Source organism: Mus musculus, chromosome 14, assembly GCF_000001635.26.
Source record: "Mus musculus strain C57BL/6J chromosome 14, GRCm38.p6 C57BL/6J".
NCBI lineage: Eukaryota > Metazoa > Chordata > Mammalia > Rodentia > Muridae > Mus > Mus musculus.
In genome coordinates, this window is record NC_000080.6 from 25478863 (window position 1) to 25506093 (window position 27231).

At 52.2% G+C, this 27231-nt stretch overlaps 1 protein-coding gene across 4 annotated transcripts in view; it reads left to right on the plus strand.

The window, feature by feature from the left end:
* Zmiz1 (zinc finger, MIZ-type containing 1) overlaps positions 1 to 27231 on the plus strand; it is a 208869-nt gene that overhangs the window by 20988 nt on the left and 160650 nt on the right. For 3 of the 4 annotated variants that reach the window (XM_006519134.4, NM_183208.4, NM_001310666.1), the window contains exon 2: positions 23793 to 23897. The gene's annotated coding sequence lies outside the window, so the exon portion shown is untranslated. Of the gene's footprint in view, positions 1 to 2312; positions 2639 to 23792; positions 23898 to 27231 lie in introns of those variants that run through there. The other variant, XM_030247862.1, reaches the window with a different exon arrangement.

Here is a 27231-nt window from a genome sequence, read left to right on the forward strand (position 1 = left end):
CAGAGGGGCCAGGCTGCTAGGCCGCCAGCCAGCAGAGTGCATCACACAGCCAGTCCATCTGCGGAGGCCCGCAGAAAAACAGACGGCACACGAGTGCCAGCCCCAGAGGCTGCAGCCATGGCAGGAGTGGGTGAGGCTTGTGGGTGCTGCCTACGTCAAGGACCCTGCTGTCCCCTCTGGCCAGGCAGCCAGTCCTCTGCTTTGCCTCGTCCATGGGATTAATGGCTTTGCTGGAGCTCAAGGCATCCCAAGCCATCTGTGCCTGATGATGTCTCTGCCAGTCTGCCAAAACTGTCCCCACCTTGGAGGGTGGGACAGCACGAGCTCAGCTTCTTTGTCTTGAACCCTGACATAGTGTTACTCCTCTGGAAGACCCACTCAATCGGGCCCTGTGCTTAGTACAGCGGGCTCCCTTGAGGAAAGCATCGAATCACCCTCATTCCTGTATTCTTCTCATGACCAGCAAGTTCTACACTGTGTCCTGTCTCCCTTAGTACATGGCCATGGGGTACAGTGACACGCCTTGAGTGGAGGGTGGACAAATGATTATTGAGACCTTGACCTTGGGTTTCATAGTCTACATGGGATCGTAAGACTTAGCTGCTGGGCAGAACAGGGATGATAAATACTCAGAGATCCAGAGGTGACAATGAAGAGGCTCAGAGGAGTGAGAAGAGCATGGACCAGAGTGGCCAGGGAGGGCCACCTGGAGGAGGGGACATTTAAGGGATGCTTTAAAAGTGGAGCGGCTTTGGCTAGAGCAAGGCACTATGGGAGAAGAAAAGCACTTGTGCAGTGGGAGGGGTGCATGTGGGGATTCAGGCAGTTCACCCAGTGCCCGTGGACTTCAAGGGAGTAACTGAAAAGTCTTCAGGAATGGTCAGCCGATACCCACGGGAAAGCAGGTATCAGAGGGGGTAAGGTATTGCCTGGGTAGGTAGGAGCACGGGAACCAACAGGGAGAACAGGGGCCGAGCTGTGTTTTAGGAGATTAATGTTGTAGCTGGGAGCCGCCAAGGCTGAAGGAAGAGACTGGAGCCCTGTTACACAATGGGTCCCAGGAGTGTCTTCAGAGCCAACTGACAGCCCTGTACTGGGTGGGAGAACTGTCAGGGGTGGAGCTAGGAGATAGCCCCTCCTTCATAAGTAGAGGAGGGTTTTGCAGGCCTGATCTGGTGTCCTATGGGGTGCAGTGGGGAGGCCAGAGAAGGAGAGCTGCTCTGTGAGTTGTCAGTGGTACATTTTTATCTGTCTGTAAAGCTGGCTGGCCCACATCCGCATGGCCATTTCAGGGCTGCCAGCTTCCCTTGCGTTTCATCCATGTTCTGTCCATGCTGACAGACATGGCTCCAGGTGAGCATGCTACTGTCAGGAGACCATGCTTCAGAGGTTCAGGGCTGTCCTGCTGTTGACAGGGCTCTGGTCACCCTGCACGCACACACTGCCGTGGTAGCTTTGCAACTCTTGATCCAGAGTCCTGGACCTTCAGACAAGAGGGCCTGTGCTTCTCTTGGTCTCTGGTGACTTGGTCATGTTTGCTTGTGTTGCCTATGCAGTTCTTGGAGCCCTTTATGAGTCCAGCCAATAGTACATTCTTACCGAATCCCAGCAAACCTGACATTAGGCATGTGCCCCTACGTGCTGTGCTCTTGGGTCTAGACTCCAAGTGCAGGGGTTTTCCAAGTATCTTTCCTGTAAGATGGGAGTTGAGTTGGGTTGTTTTGTGTTTGTTTGTTTTTAGAATTTTGTTTTTCTTGATGGGGGAAGAGACAGAGTCTAGGAAAGAGCACCCCTGAAAACATTAGATTATAAAACTGACAGTTACGGAGCTGAAATTGCCAGCTGATAGGATACTGGTTCCTTAGTATTCATGAACTGTGGAAGAGACTAAGGCCTAAAAAGTAGGTGGGATTATTCTCCAGCCTCCCACCCCAAGCGAGATGCAAATGGGTGGCAGGCTGGGACCCTAGTCAGTGACAGCTACTTTTCAGTCTTAGCCACCGTAATGAACAGTGCAGTCACCAGGCCCTCTCCCCATACCACACAGTTTCTGTGATTGTCCCATTTAATTGTCCAGGGAACTGTAAAGAAGGAGCGGTCGCATCGTCATTTGTCGTCACGTGTGATGTCACGGAGCGATTCCAGCTGCAGAGTGAGACTGTGTCTGTCTGCGGCGGGACTTGAATGCAGTTCTGTGTCTAAGAAGCCTCTCTTCTGCTGCCCCCTTGGTGGCCCCTGCCCTGGTCCTGCTTCCTGGGCCAGCCCCAGCACTGGGAAGGCTGTTTCCTCTTTCTAGACGTGGGTGTGAGGACTTTCTGTATTTGTGAGATAGAGAGCACTTTCTGGATGACTTTTATCAGCCTGAGCAAGCCTTTTTGAGTTACAGGAAGAAAGCCCGTTCAGTTTTAATTCAGAGAGAGAGGCAGAGGTGAGCACCGGGTAGATTTATAAATAAACAGTCTGCCGAGGGCATTGTCTGTCCCCAGCCCGACAATGCTGGACTCATATTGACACCACAGCCTGTTCTGCACGTCAAAGCTGCCCTTTGGACAGAAAGGCCTGCTTGAGTAAGAGCTTGGCTGAAATGCCAAGGCGCCCTTCCTCCGACCGACCGGCTTCCCCAGAACAAGCCTGCTGGGTGAGTCCAGCTGTGACTGGGTCTGTTTACTGAGGCTGGAACCTGGTGCCCTAGGTGTGCAAGGAGCACGAGGTACACAGCCTGCCTGTGCTGGTACTAACCTGGACTGTGAGGGCTGAAACTAGGCAGCCTCTGCCCTTCTTGCAGCCTTGAAGGAGCTCCTGGGCTTGGTCCTAGGAGTTGCCCAAGTGGTTACCGTTCTGCAGAGGGAGCACGCAGACCCCAGCTCTCCACCAGCACCCTCAGGGTCTTCTGGGTTTGGTGCCTTCTATCTTTGGCTGCGGAGCTATGTTGACAGCCTGCTTCCCAGGCTCTTTTGAAAATGGAAGCCCACAGTAGCTGCATCAGCTGGCCTGGCCCTGCCAACTGGGTGGGCGATTTGATACGAGTCCAACACCTCTCTGAGCTTCAGTGTCCTCTTTAAAAGTGTGCGTGCCAGGGAAACATTCAGTCGGTAAAGAGCTGATTGCACCAACAGGAAGACCTGCACTCAGGTGAAGTCAGGTATGATGGCTTGGTGCTTGTCATCTCAGCACTGGGGCAGCAGGGATGGAAGGACCCCTGGATTTCGGTGACCAACCAGTTTAGCTTAATTGTTGAGCCCCAGGTTACACACACACACACACACACACACACACACCCGCCAAGGTGGTGGGCTGGGCTGGTAACTCAGTGGGTAAAGGAGTTGGCTGCTCAAGCCTGGCAACCTGGGTTTCAGTCCTGGAACCCACGTAAAGGGGAGGGGGAGAGAGGCGGGGGAGAGGGAGAGAGAGTGGGGGGGCAGGCAGACCTCACTCCCAAAAGTTGCCCTCTGACCTCCACCTATGTGCTGTGGCATAATGATAACACTAACAATAACAACAATAATAATCTTCAAAAATCAAGGTGCCTGACAGCTGCTGAGGAGTGACACCCAAGTTTGACTTGTGGCCACCACAAGTGTGCTCACAGACATACACCTGCACATACACATATTCATATGTACATGGAGGGAGGGAGGGAGGGAGAATGCACATGCTGAATGCTGGTGAGAGGCCTGGGGACCTGCATGCATGTGTGCTCGCACCGGTTCACATGCATGCCCTTGCTCATACAGAGAGTGACGAGGTTGAATGCCCCTGAGAGTTCTGAGGCCCTCAGGGCACAGGGCACATTGTCCTGCATTACTCTAGGTTGACACTGCCCTTCTCACTTGTAGGATCTTGGGCAGCCTGGCGTACTCGTTTCCTGGGGACAATGGAGTTGTTAGGGGGATGAAATATAATAATGTATGCTTAGTACTCAGTGCTGAGCCAGTCCCATGGTGAATGCTCGTAAATAAATTATGTCAGTAATATTTATTTCAGGGGAAAACTCTATTTTCAAGTCAGAACACTATCTATTAAGTCAAATGTTCCCCTGATTTAATTCCAGATAGCACTAAATAACAATAATAATCATAATCCCCATGGTTTGGAGGCTGCCCCGAGAGGTCCAGGGCTGGGCCTCTGAGCTTGCTTCCTGATGGGAGCTCTTATGCAGAGACAACCCTGAGCGCCTGTCTAGCCTTGCCTTGCCTTGCCTTGCCTGCCTGCTGTTTCCTGCTGTCCAGCGGGTCTACTGGGTAACTGCAGGTGTTTTTGTCTTTCTGGCCCTTTGCTGAGCTCACCTGAGCACTAAGCCTCGCCATTTCTGGGCCTGCATTTCTCTGGCTAAAGCAACCAGAGCCATGGAGAGGATACCCCAGGCATCTTTTCATCCAGAGACGCCATGGCTTCTATACCTTTGCAGTACAATGAGTCTTATGTTCCCAGAGGCCAGTTCTCACAGGCCCAAGTCATTCTGGGGTCTCTTCCTGGGTCCCCACTTCTCACCCATCATGGTCAGCTTGAAACATCTACAGATAGAGAAGTTGCAGAGCTACTGGAAGTATGCACTGCTCATGGTGAACTAGGAACCCATCTTTCCGGTTGGGGAACCCAAAAGTCCCCAGAGATAGCCGTGACCATAGGCCTCTCACTCCTGTCTTATGGCTCAGGTGATTGGCAGCACTTACTGCTGTTATACATTTCAGTTAAGTGACAGGACAGAATTTAATCCTATCTCCTGATCTCAAGAGCTGCCTACTGGCCCTGCTGTCCAGAAAGTTTCTAGGGGACTCTGGATGTAGAGAATGGTCAAGAGGAAGAGAGAAGGGGCAGGTCTCCATAGCGAGCTAGATATGAGAATGCATGACCCAGCTTCTGACCTCTGGGGTTCAGCTCTGAAACCACTGATGTTTTTCCAGAATTTCTTTATCCTAAATCACTGTATCCAGGGATGGACAGGGGCTTGGGGTCTGCTGAGGCCAAGTCTCTGCTGGGCACTAAGGACAAGATGGTGACCCTAAAGTTAAGATTCCTGTCTGTGGGGAGCCAGAGAGAAAGCATAGGTAAAGGCTCAACTGCACCTTTAATCCTAGTTCACTGCCAAGAAAGAAACAAGCACTGGATGGGAAACTCTGGGAGGTGGGTTGCAGGGGCTTGATCAAGCTATATGATGGTGACGATGGGGATTAGGAGTGTGGGCAAAGGCTGGTAACTAAACGAGACCTGCATGGCCGGGGATGTGGGCAGAGGACAGAGACAAACACTTTGCACATCTCAGTCTCATCTGTCCCTGGAGAGAGCTGGCAGAGTGGTGAGCCTGTCACAGGCTTGGATCCAGTTCCGGGTTGTGGCCCACAGATGACTATAGGTTGTACACGGGGCTAACTTCCTGCCCTAGTCAAGGGGCACATAGAGATGACATCACTGTCTATTTATGCCTCCTGAAGGCCACTTCCCTCTTTGAGTCATGAATGGGGAGCTTGACCTTGGCTCTTGATCCATTGTCCTCCTGAATCCTACCTGCTGTGCCCGAGGACCTTCAGCTGTCATGGAGGGAGGGGGGAAAACTACTGCTCTCTCTCTCTCTCTCTCTCTCTCTCTCTCTCTCTCTCTCTCTCTGTGTGTGTGTGTGTGTGTGTGTGTGTGTGTGTGTGTGTGTGTGTGTAAGTTTGGGTTCTCCCGGCCCTGCACCTTTGTTTATTGACTTTGGTCCTTGTTCAGCCCTGTGTAGGGAGCTATGTCGAATGAAATGTGAAGAACAGGGGATGATAATGAAATCAACTGGACTGTTTCCCCAGTAATTCTAGAGACGGATGCATCATTAATGTTGGTAATACAGTGCCTGTCAGCTCACAAACTTCTCAATAAATGTGCAGCTGGCAAGCTCTGATAGAAATTGGAGGCAAGCAGAGAATGAGATTTGGGGCCTTTGATATATGGGGTGTCAGTGGCACCGTGAAGTTTTTATCAATTTCTGTCACTTTGGGCTTTTGTGCACGCTACATATGTGGTCTCTATGGCCACTCTCCATGGGCTGTATGGATGCTGACTGTGCCCCCGCAGTAGTGTGAGGAAGAGGGGTTGTTACAGGGTCCCCCACATCCCTCAGAGGCTCTCCCTTGGGGCCTATTATTCAGATCCCCTCAGACCAACACAGACAGTAGCACCAGCAGCGTCTGGACTGGGCTCATGAGTCACTCAGCCACCATGTCAGTTTTGAGTGCGTTTGTCTACAGCAGTATTCCTCAACCTACCCAATGCTACAACCCTTTAATACAGTTCCTTCCTGTGACCCCAACCATAAAATTATTCTTGCTGCTACATCATATTTGCAATTTTGCTACTGCTGTAAATCATAATGTAAATACCTGTGTTTTCTGGTGGTCTCAGCTGACCCCTGTGAGAGAGTCATTCAGTCCCCGGATGGGTCAACACACACAGGTTGAGAACCACTGGCCTAGAGAGACTCAGATTCCCAGAAGAAAGCCAGAGGTGAAAGTTTGAGCTTAGGGATCAGCGTTAAAAGGGGCTGAATGGGTGAACTAGAAGTAGGGACAGTTAGAGAGGAAAATCTGTGTGGACCCAGGTTTGGGACTGCAGATAAACCCAGAAGTTTATGGGGGAGTGAAGACCAGGCTAAGCCTCGATGTGTGGGTAAGGGGTAATTGACTTTCAGAGGCAGTATAATGTGAAGGTTGCTGTGTACGTTCTGGAGCGAGGTTTCTGGGTCCCAGATCCAAACCTAGCAACTGTGTTCAGGTTCCTTCCTTTGTCTAATGGGGATAGGAATGGAAACAGCGCATACCTTGAAGGTTTCTGTGACTGAACACAAATGAATATATGTAGGATATGCAAGTTCATCCATCGGGTCAGACACAGCTGGGATTTGAGCTTTAGTGACCCTCAAAACCTGGAGATTTGAGGAACCTGCTGGGGCTGGAGTGTTTATGAGGAACACCACACACACACACACACACACACACACATACAGAGAGAGAGACAGAGACAGAGACAGAGACAGACAGAGACAGACAGTGGGGGGAGGGGAATGAGATCTCAATTCTCTTCAGAGGTCTGACCCTCAAGGTCAATGTCACCAGCAAGGTGATTAATTGTGAGAGAAAACCATAAGGGGGTTCAAGGCTCTCAAGGACGCTGGAGAAATTTTGAGATCAAGGAGCCAGAGTGTGACTTCATCAGAATCCATCAGGAACTTGCTGGGGCTCCTGGGGTTTGGATGGAGAAAGCATGGGGTTCCAGACAGGTGAGCCAAACAGAAACCAAACAGCAGTGCAGGGCTCAGCTCTTCCTATCATAGCACGTGCAGCGTTAGGAGCAGGTCCCAGTAGGCTCAGTGTCTAGAAAACAGAGTGTAAAGGCTCCTCGGCTGCAGGGAGACCTGGGCTAAGGGATGCCTCTGCCACAGCCATAGCATCACTGACCTGCTGAGACCTGACAAGGTCTAGGGAGGAGTTCACTGTGCTGGGGCTGGGGACCAGTGGCTGGGAGAAGGGGGCATTCTGGAAGGTGTATTGTAGGGGTCACCTGACTTCCTCTTACTCCCAAGGGGGAAAGATATGGATTCACTGGAATAGCCCACTGGGTTGATCCTACCACAGCTGGCCCCAACTGCTGCTGTGACATGTGCCAGGCCTTGGAGGAATGGCCCAGCCTAAAAGCTCAGCGACTCACTGGGAACAAGACAGACCAGGAGCTTTCCACAACATGGGCATCTCATGAGCCCTGCTAAAGGAGCAGGCTGCAGTCAGCCTGTTAGGATAGAGCAGTCAGGGAGGGCTTCCTAGAGGAGAAGGCCTTTGAGCTACACCCAGAAGGATGCCCTGTTTTCAGCAGAAAGGGTCTAGAGAGGACATCAGCTTTACATCCGCAGAACTACCTAGGGCCTAAATATACATCATGGAGGCCTTAAACAGCCGCCCTGCCTCCGAGGACTCAGGTAAGGAGTGATGCCTCCCAGATCCTAGTCACAAAGCAATCCATGCAGTGGCTATCAGAGGGCTATTCTTACAGTCCCCAGAACCCTGCTGTGGTATGAGAGGTATAGCAGCTGCAGCCCAGCACACAGATTCCGGGGCTTCTTAGCCAGATGCTTAGCCACTCTCAGCATAGATGGACAGGTGCCTTGGAAGTCGGTAGAGAGCTACAGGTCTGAGGAGCAGTCTGCCTCCAGGACAGGAGCCACCGCAGGGAGGGCCAGAGCCAGAGCCCACTGTGTGTAGAAGACTCTAGAGGGATCCTGGGAGGGGGCTGTGAGGGCAGGGTATACACTTGGCTGGGGCAAAGAGAAAGGAGAAGCAGGCTCTTTCCCTGGGGGTGATTCAGCATAGACTCACACATGCCGTCCTGTGCGGTTGGGTTGAGGAGGGAAAGGTCTCAGCCCAAGGGAGCTACTGTCTGTCTAATGGAGAGGGGAAGCCAGTACCATCAGGGAGCTGAGCTCACTCTGATGGGAAAGTGGGAAGTAGGGGTGATTCCTGGGCCAGAAAGGAAGGGGGAGGGACGTGGAAGGACCTGCACCAGGAAAGGCAAGCTAAGGCACAGGCACCAGGGAAGGGATCAACAGGGGGGTACGCCTCTACAAGTAGGGACTTAGCCAGGCCTCCTGGGCGGAAGATCCCAGCTTCTGTGTCTACTCCGGGAAGGTCAGTGCCTGTGTGACAGCAACCCGTCTGTGTGTTTTTGCGTGGTGTAGCCAGATTGATGGAACTGCAGGTCAGAGAGGACAGCAACTGTGCATACAGGGTTCTCTCTAGCTAGGGTCTACCACCTGCCTCTGGGATGTTAAAGTCCAGGGTAAACCAGGTCAAAGAGAGAGGGAGGCACAGGGTCAGGTGACAGCTGTCCTGGCAGGTGTGCCATCATCTGGCATGAGGACTGCTGTGGGGCCCGAGGTGGCCTCATTTCTCACCTAGCTCCCTGCTGCCAACATGCCCATGGTGCTATGGGTAGCTGGCCCTCCTTACTGAGCATGCTCTGTGAAGAACAAATGTCTATCCCCCACTGGCAGTTGGCACAATAGATAACCAAGGGCCAGGGCAAGCTAGTGACCTGCCCCAGCCACACGGCAAATAGAGCCCCACGCCACTGCGATCCTGGAGGCTTTGGGATAAACTGGTCGGACTAAGATCTGGCCAACTCCTCTATCCCTCAAACACACTTCCCTCTAAACACACATGCAGGGTCCTGTGCCTTCTCAGCTTGTCTTCACCCTACCAAAAAACAGAGGCAGCGACCGACCCAGGAAGGCCTGGCCAAAGCCTGGCTTGGACCAGGTCTCCTGGGATGGCAGTAAAGTCCCTGAGCCCGCTGACTGAGAAGCAGCCTCTCAGCTCTGCAAGCATAAACATGGCTATTTTTAGCCCTCACAGGGCTGTGAGTGTAGCAATGTGACCTGAATTTGGCTTGGCCACCTCATCCTGCTTCACCCCAGGACAACAGGCCTCTCCTGGCCCTGACTCTCCCCGCCATCTCAAGGCAGGGCTGGGAGTTGCTGGGCATGAGGAGGAAGGAAACTGGGCTGGCTCAGGCAGGGGTCCTCGGAAGGATGGCCAGAATGCAGTCAGGCCCATGTGGAGGCCAGCTTGGCTTCAAGGACAGGATGTAGTAGGCAAAGTGGCAGTCAAGTCTCAAGGGAGATGTGGGAGCCATCTATGTTCTGTGTTTTTTCTGTGGTGCTGAGTACCCCTCTGGTCTGACTGGGCCTCAGGAAGCCGGGGTTCTGCCTCTGCCTCATAGACTCTCAGAAAGGGGAGGCTGTTCCCAGTCCTTAGCATCGTCATCTAGGGAGTAGGAAACCTCTCAAATGTTTCTTCAACTTTTCCTTCAGCAAATCCCGAGCTCTCCCATTTTGTGCCAGCCACTGGACATGACCACAGAGACCAGCCTGACTAGGAGCCTAGCTTCAAGGGCTGTTGTTCTTGGGCAGAGATGGGGTGGGACCATGGAGGGCAGAATAAATACATACAGAAACAGTTAGCTTTTGCAGTGTGCAGTATAGGAATGACATTGACTGTTGTTGCAGAAGGGACTGTGTGTGTGTAGATAAGGCTACCACAGGGAAGAACCTCTTGGGAAACAGTGGAGCTGGTCACAGTGTGGGCATGGAATTTGAGAAGGAAAGACAAGTGCAAAGGCCCTGGGGCAGGGAGAGTTTATAAGATGAGGTGGGTGAGCAGAGACCAGACGTACACAGGGGGGAGGTGACAAACAGGACAGGTTATACTGGTGGAAGGAACGGTGGGCTTGTGAGCACATGATATGAGGGTCTGTCAGGTGCTAAGTAACTTGTCTGGGGGCAGCCTCAGAGCCAAGGACAGTTGATTGGTTTCCAGGTCCTACCTATGGATCTTGGGCCTGGGCACCTGAGGGGTGGACATCAGATGATCCAGTAGAAATGGTGGAGAAAGAGGGGAAACTGGATAAGGGAAAGCAGAGAGTGAAAGGGCGGTGTCATAGCAGATCACTAGTTGGCCATGTCTGTTGACATCCAAGCAGAGAGAGGCTTTACAGATCAAACCCTGGGGCACTCTGCCAACCTCCTGGGGCAGTGTGGGTGGGACTGACCTGGGCTTCGTTTCTGTTCATCTGGAACCGTGGCTCTCCAAAGCTTGACCTGTAGCTTGCCTGTGCTGGGTGGAGCTGTGTGCAGTGGGTGGAGTCTGCAGCCTTGGTACAGAGGGTTAGGAACCCTACCTGGGAGAGTAAAGTTGGCATGCGCAGAAGGTGCGTGCCACAGGCATGGAACAATGTACCCTTTCTCCTGGCCCTGGGCCCTGGGTATCACTGCTACTCCCTGTTCTCAGCTGAGAACTTCTGATTGTGACATAGCAGCTGCCTCTGCTGTGCCCACTGGGGTGTGGGGCTTTTCATGACAGACTTGGTTTCCCTGTGTTGTGTGCTGGCCAGCATCTTGGACATGGCTTCCTAAGCCACTGAGTTTCTACCTGAGACTCCAGAATGCAGTGGAAGATTCTCAGAGCTTTAGTACTAGAAAGGTCATTTTGTGAGTAAGTCAGGGCCAGTAGGCTGGGTCTGGCAGAGCCCAAGGAAGCCTGTTAGTATGGGATAAAGCAGAGAGGGCTCTGATAGCCATTTCTTGCAAAAGTCCCTGTACAGGCTTTGCCTGGTTGATGGTGATGTCTTGCTGTGGCCATTATGGAGGTCTATAAACTTCTGCAAGCCGTCAGCGAATACCAGGTTAGCTCAGCTCCAGCTGTATTTCTCCAATCCTACCCTGAAACTAGAATCTACATTTTGGGGTTGAGGGCTTGGATCCTTTACTGTTGAGGTTTCTTTGAGAGCCATTATCCTAGGGGTTCCAAAACTAACGAAGAGGCTCTGAGTCCCAGTGATCCTAGTGGTAGCTTTGAGGACTGTCTATGTATCTGTGTCTGTCTGTGTCTTATGCAAAGGGTGTGTGTGTGTGTCTGTGTCTGTGTGTGTGTGTGTCTGTGTGTTTGTGTCTGTGTGTGTCTGTGTCTGTGTGAAAGACTGTGTGTCTGTGTGTGTGTCTGTGTGTGTCTGTGTGTTTGTGTCTGTGTGAGTCTGTGTGTGTGAAAGACTTGTGTGTGTGTCTCTGTGTGTGTGTCTGTGTGTGTGTCTGTGTGTCACTGTGTGTGTGTGTCTGTGTCTGTGTGTATGGGTATGTCTGTGTGATTGTGTTTGTGTGTGTCTGTGTGTGTGTGTGTGTGTGTGTGTATCTGTCTGTCTGTCTGTGTCTCCGTGTGTGTGTATGTCTATGTGTGTCTGTGTGTGTTTGCTGCTCTGGGTTGGTGCTGTGATAGAAAGTGAGGAAAAGAGCAGCTGTTGCAACCAATTGTCACCAAACTGTCATGAAATGCTATAAATATTTTCTAAAAGACAAACTTCCCAGGCTGATGCATTAGTACCTGCTTGGAAGCTGACTCCTGAAAATTAAGACAAACCACCTCTTAAATCATAGTTGTTAACCTCAGGTGTAAAAGCTGTTAGCACAGCCACGGGTCAGGGTGACTGCGCAGCACCAACTCAGCAGCACGGCAGACGGGGGGCCTTGGCTAACTTGGAAGGCTTGGATTACCCGGCTTAGCCTCTCAATGCTCTGTGACTTTGAGTCAGTGAGACCATGTGTCTGAGCCTCCTTTTCTGTCAACAGTGTGATAACCCCTCAGATCCTGCCAACCTTGAGATGGTCTCACACTCCTACAACGATAGAGATGGCTGTGCTGGGTGACTCAGGACCAAGGGATCCTGTCTGTCCTCAGACCACTCTTCTTCTTAGCCCCGCATCAAGGACAGCTTCCAAAGGCCAAGAACTTACTTGCTGTTGCCGTCTTCTGACAGAGCAGGGCTGCCATGGGCTCCAGCCTGTGGTGGACCATGGATCACAGCACCATGTTCTTGAGTCTGCTCTCTTCTTTAACTTGTATTCATGGTGGCTGATGCTGATTTCGTTTACGGTAGTGCTGAATTTTTTTTTAGGAATGTACTTAACTTGCAAGTTGACTTCAAGTAGAACATTCTGAAAAGGTCCGATAGGAGAGGGGAGCAATAACAAAGGCAGGATTGCAGTTGGGATGCTGTTTGGGCTGCCTTTTCTCTGAGGGCTCACGGAGTTCTGTCTTGAAACTGTAACTAGGGAGAGCTACTGGAAGGACAGATTCCGGTGGCCTGTCACTGCCCCCAACAACACATGGAGAAATCCCAGGCGGAGGGCCCAGACAAAGGGAAGCTGCTGTGTTTCTACAGTGTTTGAGCTAAGAGTCTGGAAGGGTCCTACAGCACACCCATCTCCTCACACCCACAGTGTGTTTCCCATGAAGATCTCAAACTGGGTCCCAAGTTTGCACCTGCCAGCTGGTATCTCCCAGACCAGACCCAAGATTAGGCCTCATCTACACTGGCAGTGGTTTAGCCCAGTGGAGGGATGACTGTTGTTCCACAAACAGGGATGTGAAACACTTTGTGTTATGCCCTGTCTAGGAATGATAATTCTAAGGCCACACTGGAGTTCTGTGAGAGAAGAGGGATGAGTTAGTGATGCCTGCCATAGGTGTGGAATGAGAAAGGAGCTTGGGGACACGTTGCCATCATTAGTTATCCAGGATCTTGTAGCTGGATCCTATTGCCCACCCCCACCCCCCCACCCCTGCTGAACACTGAGATTAGCTAGCAAGTGATAGCACCTACAAGCGCCTATTAGGACTCGGCAGCTGCTCCTGGGGTATCCCTTGGGGTCAGCCCAGGATTAGATACAGTGTAGGTGACCAGGAAGTGTGTCAGCCAGTGTCTAAAAGGATCAGCACAGGAAGAGCTACAGAGGTGTGGCTGTGGGGAGCACTGGGGCAAAGGTCATCCAATCTTCATGTGCTTGAAGCGCCTCACCTCCATGTGCTTCTAGGGGGTTAAGTGTCCCAGATTTTCCAAGGCATCACTGGTCTCAGGTCCCCGAATAGTGTTCTTTAATGGCCTCACCAGCGTTAGTACTGTGGTTTGGGGACCCCAGCTGCTCTTTTGTCGTTTCCAGAGCCTTTAACTCCACCATTGCCTCCATGCCTGCACTTCACGCCTCCACCATTGCCTGCGATGGGCGAATAGGCTCCATTCAATTCACTTAAGAGCTGAAGAGATAGGGCCCGGGGTTGGCAAAGGACTTGTTTGTGATTACACAAAAGGTGAATGCAGAAACCTGGCCTGACCCCGTGGTACCCATCTCTGGACCCTTCAGCATCCATTCACACCGATGGCTCAAAAGATGGCGGTTCAGTTCCCACAAATGGTGTTTAACCTTAACTGACTCATTCCCTTCAAGTCTCAGTGGCCTGGAAAGTAAGACTTCTGCAACCAAACGGCCTAGTGTGCGCTCTGCCCACTTTCCCTCAGCTCCTTGATCCATCAGATAGGTTATCATCAGCATACTGGCTGTTGTGGGAGTTCCCAGATCATGGTGTGCATGCGTGTGGGCTGGGGCTTGGAAGCTCCAGTGCCATCCATTTTCCTATGGTGCAGAGTAGCAGGGCACTCAGCAGGCTCAGCTTATGGTCTGGCTACTGGGCGTGAGCACCGAGAGTGCATTCATGTTCGCAGCAAGGCCAGAAGGACTGAGCCCACAGGACAGAGGGGTGGTGGCTGTACCCATTGTCCCACAGTAGGGCGGGAGGTGTGGAGAAAGAGTCATACTGCTCAGGGAAGCAACTGGGAGCAGGGCTGGGCTGGGGGCCAGAGAGAAGGATGCCAGACAGGTGTGAAATGATGCTGCAGCCAGCATCTATCACAATACTGACCCAAGCTAGCACCCCACAGCATCTGAGGAGTCTTGGGATGAAACTCGGGGCTCTAGGCAGCAGGGCAAAGCTGAGAAGAGCTGATGTCTATCAATCTTCTCCCTGGGGGCAGACACAGAGTCCTTCCCTGAAGCTTGGCCTCGAGGACTGTCTGGTATTCACTGTCTGATGAACAGGTCCCCACCGTCTGTCTGTCTGCCTGCCTGTCTGCCTCCCTGGCTGTCTCTGCTCTCCTTGTCTGTCTGAGCAGCACAAACAGCTCCTCCCCAGTGTTCCATCACTACGCATCCACTCGAAGGCTGGTGGAGGCACCAGCAGCTCATTCAGAGACCTATTCATTCTGCCACCGGGGCACCGGGCCCGGTTTTAATCATATGTGCTCTACCACGAGCTACAGATGGCTGGATTATTAATAGTCATAATTAATCAGCATCCATGAGATCTTTTCCCCAGCAGCAGATCCTCAGCTTGAGCGGCCCCGGAGGCCCTGAGCCCATCCCCTCTTTACAGACGGGAAGTGATGTGGGCCAAGGGAGGGGACTCCCCCTGAGTGGAACTGACTGTGGGTCCTCGCTTAAATGCCGGGTCTGGTGACAACCCACGGTGCTCCTGTGGAGGAACTGACTGTCTGTCTCCCCTCCCCCACTCTCCCCTGCCCATAGGACACTAGTCACTGGTAGAAGCGGTCAGCACTAGCACCCGAGGCCGGTGCCCAAGCTGTGAATGCACTCCAAGGCTTGGCTGAACATGGAGGGGGGAAAGGTTAGAGCAAGGAGGGCATAGCAGCTGCCAGGGCAATGGTAGGTTCAGGTAGGGTGGCAGTCCTGGAGTGGGTGGTGCCAAATGCCAGCATCCTCCCTCTTCTCTGCCCATAGCTGCTGGCCCTTTGTCCTAAGTGCCAAGTCCAGCAGTGGAGATTTAAACAGCTGCGGCAAGTGGCTTCGTGATTTATGGGGTTGCTGTGAGCTGTGCCATCGACTCAACCCAGCAGCAGTGAGGGTTCCTTGCCCAGTCCTGGACATGGCTGCCTGCCACCTGCTCTCTTTGCTCGTCTCCCTGTCCTGGCCACCTCCGGGACTGCCGTGCATGAGTGTGTACACATGTGTCCTGACCCGTGTCTGGGAGCATGTGCTGTGTGCACCAGATATCCTTGCTCTTGATTTGAGTGGAAATAAACAGTGTGCCATACAGGTGTGCCTGCCAGCACTCGGGGCAGCAGGGGTCCTGTGGGATGGATGTCTGCTTGTCAGTCTGTATGTGTGCAACCTGTGTTTAACAGGTATGACCGGCAGGGATATGATGGGGAATGTCTATATACACACACAAGTGCATACAGACACTGACTTACCTTGTACTCTCTACCTTATCAAGTCCCTATATATGCAAACATGGAGTATAAAAGGAGGATGTGTATGTATACACGTGTGTGTACACACACAAATATTCAGTTTATTCCAGGTATCTGGCCTGACGTTAGGTTTGTGAATAAGGAACCCTGCTGGTGGTAGGGAGATAGCTTCATTTGTCTTTGGAGCCCTTTACCTACCTTTTTTCCCAACTGCTCCTCCCCCTCTCCCAGAGCATCCCAGTCTCCCATTTCTCCCCTACCATGTCTATCAACTGTGAACCAGGCCATAGGAAAAACGCTGTGTCACAGAACCCACTTCCAAAGCAGGCAGATGAGGGCACTAACCCAGGTCCTGTCAGGAGCACATGACTCTCCATCCTGTGTTTTCTTGTTTGCTAATGGCTTTAAGGGCAGCCATTTTCGGTTAGGTTCAGATGGAGCTTGCTGTCTAGATCACTGGGTAAGTCAGGCTCCTTCCCAGTCAGGATTTGGGTCCCCATCTGTCACATGGTGATAAGGACCTTCACTAGCTGCCTTGGAGAGCTCTTCACTGTGTTCTCTTTCTCGAATATTGATAATTTGCTCAGACTGATCTCGGACTTGAAATCCTCCCACCACAGTCTCCTGGGTGTCAGAGTTACAGTCCTGAACCAGCATGCCCAACTTCACAGGGCCACTTTGATGAACAAACCAGATGGACAAAGGACTCTGTGAAGAAGGTGGGGTGATGGACGAGATGGTACTCACAGCACTTGTCAAAGCTCTAAGCTTGGGCGCCCAGGAGTGTGGGGGCATTAGAGACTGATGGAGGCCTGGGCCCACCTTCCCAAACAACTACTTTGACTGGACATCAGACAATCACTTCCTTTTTAGCTCCATCCAAATGTTTGTGGAACTTGGAGTCCACCTTTCACACTACTGTGGCAGTCTTTCTCCATGCAGTGGAGGAAGGATAAGGGTCACGTATAGTGAACGCAAAAGGCAGTGACACCCATCACTCTGTTCAGTGGCCCTGTACAGGTGGCTAGATGAGTGCATGCTGTATGGCATTGCACAAGGATAGGATGTCTATTTGTGAGGTTCTGCCTGTGCTCTAGACCAGCTATGTGGCGTCCAGGCCTTTGTAGGGTGGTATCCTGTGGAATGAGGCTGTTGTTTCTGGGTCTTTGCTGGCTACAAGGGAACTGGCATTCGGTACCACCCAGCTCCCCTAACTTGAAGCCTGAGGTCACCTTTATCTGCTACCTTTGGTCCACAGGGCAATTGGGCACAGGCCCCGAAAAGGAGCCTGAGAAGATGGGGAACAAATCACCACCCATCTTAACCCTATGAGAGCTGCAGGCCTTATATTAACTCAGCAAACTGCTGTCCCTGGGCTTAGAGCTGTGGGATTCCAACTGAGCCCTGTGTCCAGTGGGTCCCTGGTGGTGCCAGCTTCCTGGCCGTTGCAAGGGTACAGAGGAGTAGAGAAAGGTCCTAGCAGAAATGAGTCCCAGGCACTCAGGGCAATTCAGGTAGACCTCACAGAGACACAAGCAGGGCTGCAGGGGCTTGGGGGGTCACGAGGCTTAGATAGAAGGCAGGCTAGAATGCATACAGACTTCAGAGGACAGAAAGGGTTTGGCTAGCTGGAGAGGTCACTCTGATTGAAGGGTGTGGGTGAGAGGACAGAGGTTTGGAATGGGTCTCGGGGAAAAGCAAACCCTCTCCCATTAGCCACCAGGGCTGCTCTGGCTCAGATGGCCTTGCCTCTTGGTGAACAGAGGCCCCAGGGTAAAGCAGATGGCCAGTGGAGGAGGGGCAGGGGTGGCCTCAGTCATGAGCCAAGCGAAGCCAAGTGGCCCACATAGTCCAGAGTTGAAGACCTTGGCACAAGCACTTGAGCTCTCAACTTGAAAGTTAATGATTCATTTGTGGCCAATTTCTGTTGGCATTTGCCTGGAAATTCCCAAGCCTGCCCCTTCCTTTGGCTTGGGAACTCCAAGAATACAGTCTCATTACTTTTGGCTAAGAGCATCTCACCCTCTCTCTGGGGAACAGCTTTTAAAACTGCTGTGAGACCTCTGCAGGTTATCCATGAGGGAGAACTGGTTCTGGTTGGTGGGTGAGGGTGGGTGGTTTGGGGTCTAATAAAGTTAGAGGCTCACCCTGACCCTGTGTGCCAAGTGTGGATGAAAGGAGCCCTGTTGATATTCATGATGTCCCCCAGTTAGATCAGAACAGATGTGACCAGAATTCAGTCTAAAGTAATGTGGAAAGTGTGCATCAGTTACAACCAGAGAGAGCAGGATTGGGCTGGGTAGAGAATGCACTGTCATATGCAAAGGCCCTGGGTCAAGACAGTCCAGAAGGGTTGAGTAATTGTCGTATGACTGGGGTACAGAGACTTCTGTGAATACAGCAATAAGTGAAGAGCTGGGAGACTGGGAGTTTGACCATGACAAGAACTCACAATAGGAAGTCAGAGGTAAAGCCAGGAGCAGTTGTTTGGTATTATGCCCATTTGGGTCTTGATTTTGCTGGTCAGCAAGACTTTCTAGATAGCCTGCTGGCAAGTTCTGCCCAGGGCCAGGCACCTGTGTGAAACCTGAATTAGAGAGAAGAGATCATATGTGACAACCCGAAGGGGGTGATGACAGGGATACACAGGAGCCCTGAACCTTTGGCAAGCGCACAAGGGAGGCTGGAGCATGACGTCATTCTGGGTCTTGAGGTGAACAGAGCAGTGTTGATTGGGGTCAACCTCAGGAATTCCATGCTCCCTGCAAGCTGTATCCAGCTACTCTGGAGGTCATCCCTGTCCCATGGGAGCCATGTGGCTTTCCCCAGTATCTGTCACTGTGTGTTCAGGCAGAGCCCAGGAGGGGACAGTTGATGGCAGAACAGGGTCTAATTTCAGAGTCTCACCTCTGTATCGGCTCGATGTACTCATTCCCCTACCCCATAGGTTCCTGAAACCTGAGGGACATTCCCTGAATCCCAGGCCACCCTTTCTGAATGATGGTCCAAGTATCTGAGAAAGGGACCTTTTGTCGCTCCCCACTTTGCAGACATCATTGTATAGCACAGTCACGCTCCCCACTTTTCTCCCAGTGAAACCTTTCCAGTCCCTGGTGTGATGGTAAACTTCTCCTCTCCATAAAACATCTCCCTGAGACAGCAGCTTGCTCCACCGAGGGTGTGATCCACGCTTGGCAGGGCCTCTGCTGCCGCAAGTGACAGCCCTGAAAAACATTCGGGAAGAGCAGTGTGTGCTGGGCATGGCTAGAGGAGCAGGGTCAGACTGAGCAGCCCAGCTGGGCCTGGGATCCTCACATGGCCTCTGGCTGCGGCTGCTCCCTCCACCGTGAGGCGGAGCAGTATCAGGTATCTCCTGGCTCCCACAGCCCTGGTGGTGTCTGGGTCCTTGGCATGGTTAGGCAGCAGTGGGGAGCCTGTCTCCCAAGGGTAGCATTGCCAGGCCTGTCTGTGGCTGGATACAGCAGGGCCTTGGACCTACAGCCTCCAGGCCTGCGTCACGCTGGCTTAGGTGTCCTGAATCAGAGCCAGGAAATGGATCTGCCGTACCAGTGTGGTGGGGATACTGACCAGGGCAGCTAGGGTGAACCCCAAGCTCCTGCCTCTGTACACTGAGGATGCTAGCCTCCTATCTATTATGCCTTATGCCTGTGCTCAAGCTGCTATTCCACCTAGTCAGCAGCTGCCCCTCAAACAGGTCCAAGCAGTATTCGGTCTTTACCAAGACTGTCCCCCTTATTCCACTCCCCAGTTACCCTCAGGGCAATTTCCTCCCCCAGGAATGCCCCCAGGAATTACTTCAGTGAATCCTTCTTCTGCCACCATTGTCCTGTCTTCTCTGCACCAGCTCCCCATGGGCCTCTTGTTTGGGCTCCATCATTGTATAGCACAGTCACGTTCTCTTGCAATGGGTTCCCCACTGCCGCTGCCATTAGCCCCTGAGGGCCTTGAGACTTGTTTATTTGTGCATCCCGCAGGCCTGATATATAGTAGGTGCCCAATAAAAGCAGGCTGGATTTAATTAAGAGGCTCCTGAAGGCGGTGCCGGAGTCTCCCTTTGTTAATGATGTGGGGGAAGAGCAAAGGGTTCTAGCAAGTGCAATACCTTACCTCCCTGCCCCCACATACCCCTACCCAAGGTGACTGCTGGGGCTGGGGCTGGGGCTGGGGCCAGCCTGCTGCTGGCCTCTCTCCAGCCTGTGCCTTCCTTGCTGGCAGGAGCCAGCTCCCCGGGCTGCCCGAGTGATCACTCCAGAAAACACCCCAGTGGAAACTGCATGAATGATTGATAAGGGCTGAGAGCTGTTTAATATTTTCCTCCTGTTTAATGGCTATCAATAATTTAATACGCTCTCTGTATGTTTTTAAGAAATAGCACCCATTTTGCCGTCTCCGGTTTAGCGGGCTAAATGATTTAAGTGTTGGAAGTGTGCTCAGAGGGTTGAGGTGGAGCGAGCGAGTCAGAAATCTGGAGTCTGGAGCGGGTGGCAATGAGGGCCACCACAGCATCTTGGCCTGGGATGAGTGTGTGTGTGTGTGTGTGTGTGTGTGTGTGTGTGTGTGTGTGTGTGTGTGTGTTCAAAATGGCCCATGCCTTTCTGCTAAGAGCAAGATAATTGCTTTTCTGGAGCCCCACTGAACAGCAGCTAAACAGCTGTTGCTCCCCCAAACCCTGCCCCATGCTAAGCATGAGGCTCTGGGGGCTCAGGAGCTGGGAAGGAGCTCGACTGGTTCTACCACCGTGGGATGAACCCCCCCCCAGCCTTACCCCTCCCCCCTCCTGAAGCTTTTAGATCATTGTTAACGATGTGTTCTGACCATTGCACTGGAGGGCTGATATCTTCCAGATGGGTTTGGGATGGTGGAGAGAGATATTCAAAGCTGATAATCTCTGGGCCCAGAAGGACCTGGAAGGTCACCTGCCTGTGTTGCCTATCTTTCCAGATGCAGAAGATCACCTGGGAGGTCTTGTTAACAATTTAAATTCCTGGGCTGTCTTCCAGACCTGCATTCTCTCCAGGGAGAGGACAGGACACTGTGGGTTCAGCAATCATCTGAGTGATTTGGTCCTCAGGGGAGTTTGAGAAATTGAAGTCCAGCTTGCGTCTGATCTACCTGTGACCTCGTGGGGCCCTCCCTCTACCTGAATACCTTTAGGGATGCTGTTCTCTCCCTACTCACCCCTACACATACAAACAGCTGCCTTTCCAGCAGACCTCTCCCCAGGGACCTGGCCGTGCTGTGGCTCACCCATGCATGAGGCTTCCTTTCTTAGTAAAGGGTGTCTGAGGTGGGGAATAGGTGCTATGGCCTCTGTAGAGTGAGCTGGCTTCCTCAGGTGGCTGTTAGCTGGAATTGTTGCTGGCACAGTAGGGACAGAAAAAGACCCAAGACCCACAACATCTTGACCTATTGGCCCTCATGCCTTCCACGGAAGAGGGAAAACAGACTTATCCAAGATGACTGAATGAGCCTACCTTTCAGATGGGTGGTGAACTAAGGGGCTAGTGGTCACACATACATTTAAAACAGGGCTGGAGCTGGGAAGATGAAGACAAGAGGTTGGTTGTATGTGCCTAGACCCTAGCACTGGGACTCAGTTGAGACTCTGTTGCCCAGCAGGGTGTGGAGGCTGGCATGCAGGCTGAGCCTGAGGGCTACCCGGAGGTACTTCAGAGGAGTCAATTCCTATGCCTCTTCCTTGGCCCTTCAGGCTCTGTGGTCTTATTTTAATAGGTAATTATGGGAGAATGGCACACATTTATAGTGCCATCTACAACAAGAGAACCCCTTAATTCTCCCCCATCACGGAAATCTCTTTGCATCCCCAAGTTCAGCTTCACCTTCGGTCTTCACTGATGGTAAAGCGTCTCTTCATCTGATGCTGGCCTATGATCTGTGTCACCTGGAGACAGATCACTGTAGGATTCAATTCTCTGGGAGACTAAGGAGATGGAGTGTACCACCTGCTTGAAGAATCTTCGGAGTCAGAAGAAAAAGACTCCACCTTGCTTGAGATAGGCTCTATTCCCTTCTGCCCAGAACTGTGCAAGCACTCATGGGCCCAGAAAAGGATGGGAGGGAGGTACAGAAGGCTTTCTGCAGAAGGCACCACCTGGCATGGTGGGAAGGGGTGGGGCATCCCAGGTGCAGAGGTGAGGCAGCTGTGGAGTGTGGAGAGTAGGGAGGTGGGGCATGAGGGCAGTGCAGGGAGGAGCCAGACCTGTCACTCAGCTGCTATTGAAATGTCACTCAGGAAAGTGTCCTACTCTACTCATGTAGCTGAATAAATTGTCTCAAAAGTGAACATGCTTGTGTAACCACTGCGCCACCAAGAAACACAACATTCCAGACTCCCTAGAAGGCCACGTGTTCCTCTCAGATGCCACTCCCACCACACAAAGGGTTCTGATTGGTGAAGCATGGTCTCGGTTATCTGTTCCATTTTAAAAGGAGTGGTCTGGAGGTGGGGGGAGGGGGAGGGAGCATTTTGCAAGAGGCCCCTCCTTGTCTGGGATGTCCCTTAGGATTCTCCAGTCACATGAGGCTTCTGCCCCTATTGGGCACTGGGCTGGGATGCTGGCTGGACCTCCCTTCTCCTTCCTTGTAGAATGCCTTCCTCTGAGGTCTTAAGGCTTTCAGAGAATCAGGCTCAGAAAGGTAGAGCCTCCTGTAGCTAGGTCTCTATACCCAGCAAATGCCAGTTGCACCGAATCCTGTTCCTCAAACAAGATTGAAGGCTCACACCGGGTCACAGGGGAAGAGCTAACTGCCCCTTAATAGAAGCTGCTACATGGTTGTGCTTCAGCCCCAAGTCCCCTTGTCTCTTTTTGACCTTGGTCTAAGTGCTCTCCAAGTGTGTTCTCGCCCATGTCTGGCTTTCAGACTGATGCTCTGTTGGTGGCTATGGCTAGTTCCACCCTCTCCTGATACTTTGAGGGTGTGTGCATGATGCACTAATCTGTCTATTCTGTGCCTGTGTTCATGTGCAGTGTTCACTGTGGGGCTGTTGTGCCTGGTACTGATGAACCGCCTGAAGTATTGTGTACATTGCTGTTGAAATGGATTTTCTGGGTCCTGGGCTAGCCCAGCAGACTGTCTCACACCCTCCTCTACAGTGGCGATGCCAGTGTTTGCGCCACCTGCAGTAGTTAGCGTCCAGAAGGGAGTTTAGGAAGGCTTGCCAGCTGTAGATCGGCCTGATGTGGGTCTTTGCTCAATTGACACCTGTGCAGATGCTGCAAGAGGCTCCTGATGCTGCCCTCTCTGAGCCCTGGCTTCAGGTTTCCAGGCTGGAGGAAGGAGGGCTAGTAGGCTAGCAGGCTTAAGCAATGTTTCCTGAGAAAGCTTTCTTCTCTCTGATACCTTTTCTATTCCTAGGGATTCCCCATAGCTGATCCCCAACTGTCAGTTGTCTGGGGGCACCAGACAACAGGAAGCTGTTAGGGATACTCTGGAGACCTAAATGAAAGCACATATGAGCTGGCTCACAGGTTCACCCTCACTGTACCAAGATTGCTGTCTTCATTGCTTAGCCTGCACACTCCATACAACACCAAGTGGTCCCTGGGGCCCTGATAACAATGTTCGAGGAAAGGTAGATTAGACCTTTCTGATGAGACTTTGGAAATCTGGGAGAGACTTGGTCAATATGCCTCAAATCTGCAGAGAACAGAAGCAGGTAGTCAGATAGGGCCTCTCAGAGGGCCCAAGCATGGGCCCCAAGTCCACTAAGGCTTGGAAGGACAGAGAAGAAGAGAGCCAGGGGGGAGCTAGAGGCATGCTGGTGGGGTATAGTGGTGGTGTGGAGGTTTGACTGTTGCTGTCTGCATACAGGCCACTGAGGCTGATTCTAGAGTCTCGAGTATGAATTCCAAGACCCTGAGCCTCTTCTAAGAGGAGCTACAGCCCCCAGTTTCCATGGAGCTCCTCTTGGGCACCTGGCTTTATTCCCCAGAAGGTAGTCTGAGGGACCCTGGCAGGCATGGTCCTGTGCACAGTCAAGTCTCTTGACTGTGAGAGGGATATTTTCCCCTGCTAGTCTACAGATAAAGAAACTGAGACCTTTCTGAGGGCACACTAGAGGTCAGCTAGGGGACTTGGGGTTTTCCTGCAGTCCTGAACTCAGAGCTCATTTTCCTCTCTGCTTTTTCTTGCAGGACTCAGACAGCATAGAATCTACTCAGCATCTCCTTCGCCACAGCCTCCCTTCCCCAACATCACATTAGCCTTGAGTTGTGATCGACTGGCAGGAGCCCTAGCAGGTGAGTGGATGGGCCAGCTATATTGGTACTGGGAATCGGCCACTGAGGGCTGGGCAGGTATCTGTGGCCACCTGAAGTAGGAGATCTGGCTGGAGGAGCTGGGTGGGGAAATGTCTCATTCCCAATTTCTGTTTTGTTCCTGAGCTCTGAAGCCGGAGAGGAGAGGGCATGGACCTAGCCTCGTTGTTGGGAGTGTGGTTTATTTACCATCAGTACCCTGTATAGGCTTGTTAGGTCTCTCCATCCTGCTGATGGATTTTGCCTTCTAGTTTAGTTCACAGAGATAATAACAGTAGTCATAGCTCCTGTGAGTACCTGACTGTACACTGGTACCATTTTCCCTCCATAACTGCCCTTGAGGGGTGGCTGTCACCATCACCAGTGTACAGATGAGGAGACTGAGCCTTGGTACCTTGTCCGAGGCCACATGCTGTTCAAAACCTGGGTTCAAGGTCAGGTCTGTGCACCCCCGAACTCTCTCCTGGTTTCCCCATCCTGGGGCTCCTTTTTGAGGGTTGGGGCTGAGTCTCCTCAGTAGTGATAACTCAGTGCAAAAGGAGAAGTCTTCTACAAAGTGAACAGGCTGTGCTGGTTGCTACGATCTAGCTTTCTCTGATCTGGATCCCTCTGGAAGTTGGCCATTTCACATTGAGTGGGGTAACTGAGGCCTAGAGAGGGTGGGCTACAGAGGCAGGAATGACAGGGCCAGAATTGATATTGATTAAATATGCTGCACCCTAGCTCTCCTTTCTGCTGGGTCCCTTCCAGGCCTGAGAATAGCATCTGTATTATGGTAGAAAGCCCAGAAATGAACCCTGGGGAGAGGCTCTGGAGTTGGCCTGGAGAAGGAGAGAGCATTACTATGTTGATAAGAGGGAAACATGGAAGACCAAACAGAAGACACAGCTCCTATAGAGAGTCCCAGGCAAGCAAGCATTAACTCACAGCCATTCTGCCTGCATCTAAGTACCTGTGAGAATCTGTTGGAAGCAGGACCAGTTGTATCATTTGCAGAGCCCAATGGAAAATAAAAACCAAAGTCAGTTGTGTACAAAGTATCAACGATTTCAAGATGGTGATGGCACATTGAGGTCCTTTAAAGCTTGAGGACCAGTGTGTCAAAGGGTGGCCCGTGAAGCCAGATCTCCATCCAAGTGGCAGCCATCAAGTGAGCGCTCTACCACTTTCAGCCATCCACAGCCTGCTGACCCTGCCTGAGGTTCCACCGCTTAGAAGGCATACACAGCCCACTGAACCTGCACAAGGCCCCTTGGCCTCCGAGCCTTGTCCACTATATGAGCCGCAGTGCCCCTCCCACAGTAAGAGGTTCTGTGATGCCAGGGTCCATCTTTTCTCAAGCAACTGGGGAGAGGCTACATTAGGGTGTGTGGGAGCTCTCTTGGGTACATTGTTTCAGCCTGTCCTACAATCCCTGTGCCACAGTCCCAGCCCCGCTAAAATGACCAGCCTGGGTTTTGGTATTTCTCAAGTCCACCAGACCAGGTAGCATATATGTCAAGGAACAGAGAGAAGGGGAGATTCAGCAGCAGAGACGCTCCAGCAAAGTCCAGAGGCTTCTGTTTGCAAAGCCTCTTGTCTGGGCTTTCCAACCCCACCCCCACCTGTTTCTGTCCACTCGGTCTTGTGGGTTGGATGCCTGGAGCCTTCTGTTTCCTGGTGCTTCAACCAGGGGCTGTTTCTTGTGGTTTTCTGCAGTGGGCAAAGTGCTTGCATAACTCATTAGATTTCATAAAGGGCATTATTCCTATTGGCTGGATGCAAAAACCGAAGGCTATGAGAGGCCTAAAACCTCTCCAAGCTTCTGGGCTGTGGTGAGATCCACCCAGGCCATGAGATGGGTGATGGCTGTAGAGGACCATACCTGGGCTTTGCCATGGAGTCTGATTCTTCCCTCTTTGTAAAATTCAACTCCAACCCCTTGTGCTAGAGAGGCTCCAGGTTCTAGGCTGATGAAGATGACCTAGTGGGTCCTGGAGGTCTGGCCCACCAGAGTAAGGCTGCCTTCAGTCCTGCTCCTTCAGAGGGGATACAGTGAGTCCACACAGAACTTGGGCAGAGGAGAGAAAACTTGAGTTGCTTCTGACCATCACAGCTGGAAAGGCCAGATGCACAGGAGAGGGTGTCCTGTCGGGTTGTGACAGTCTGCCCCTTCAATGGCTGGAATGTACAGAGGAAGGGCACACTGGATGGTTGCAGTGAACATTACAGGGTTAAGAATGTGAGCTCAGGGCCTAGACTCTGGGTTCCTGAAGCTCCATGTCTCTATTCTTTTATTACCCCAGTCTAGTGGCAATGCCTCTTTAAGCCCCACCGCATCATCTGCAGGTGAGGAGGAGAGTCTGCTTTGGGAGGGGTCAAATAGCACTCTGACCGCACTCTGAAGCTCTCTGACGACACAGCAGGGCCTGTGGATCAGCGGTGGTAGCAGTCAGGGTGTTTGACTTGGTTGAGCCCAGCTGTGAGAATACATGGGCGCGGTTCCTAGAGAGAGGCTTGCTGTGGAACCACTAAGAAGACATAGTGGGAAAGGGTGGGAGAGATCTGGGCTCCTGAGGAGGTGAGTCCATGCACGTGCCTTGGGCAGCCACATGACAAGAGTCACCCACTGCTGCCCCACCAGCCTCCAGGCTCCAGGAAGTGATGTAATCATCTGCAATCTGTGCACTTCTAGGGCTAAGCACAGTGTGGGCTGCCAAGGCCAGCACGCAGAAGGCTGGCTGGGCCCAGCCCGAGGTCAGGCAGAACTGAAGTTCCAGGGCCGCCTGTGGCATGCCTGTCAGTCTTCAGTCCAGCTGAGAATGCATGCCCCAGGCCCTGCCTGGAATCTGTGGCCTCCAAGCCACCCCACCACCAGCAGCCTCTGCAGCCTGCCCTGCCCCCCACCCCCTCCTGCTACTCCAGCCTGGAGCTGGAGATAGTCTCCAGCCTGCTGCTCATTCCTGCCCGTGTGGGTCAGCAGGGTAGGTCTACCTTTCCATCAGATCTGCTGTGTGACCTCGGAGAGGTCCCTGCCCTTTTCTGATGCCATTCCTCAGCCTATACAACCAGAAGGTAAATCTTAAGGCATCAACAATACAGTGAAAGTTGAATTTATCCTGTTGTACAGATGAGGAAACTCACAACACAGAGAGGCTAGGAAACCTATCCGGAGTCACACAGCCATTAGTGGAACTGGGATCAAGCTTTTTTCTGAAAAGCGTTTGTTCTCCCTGCTGTCAGACTGGTTCTCACAGGCACTGGAACCATGCTGGTCCCTCATGCTAAATTCAGATGGTGGCTAGACAGCTGGCTGAGCGTAAGTTCAAAGCAGTGC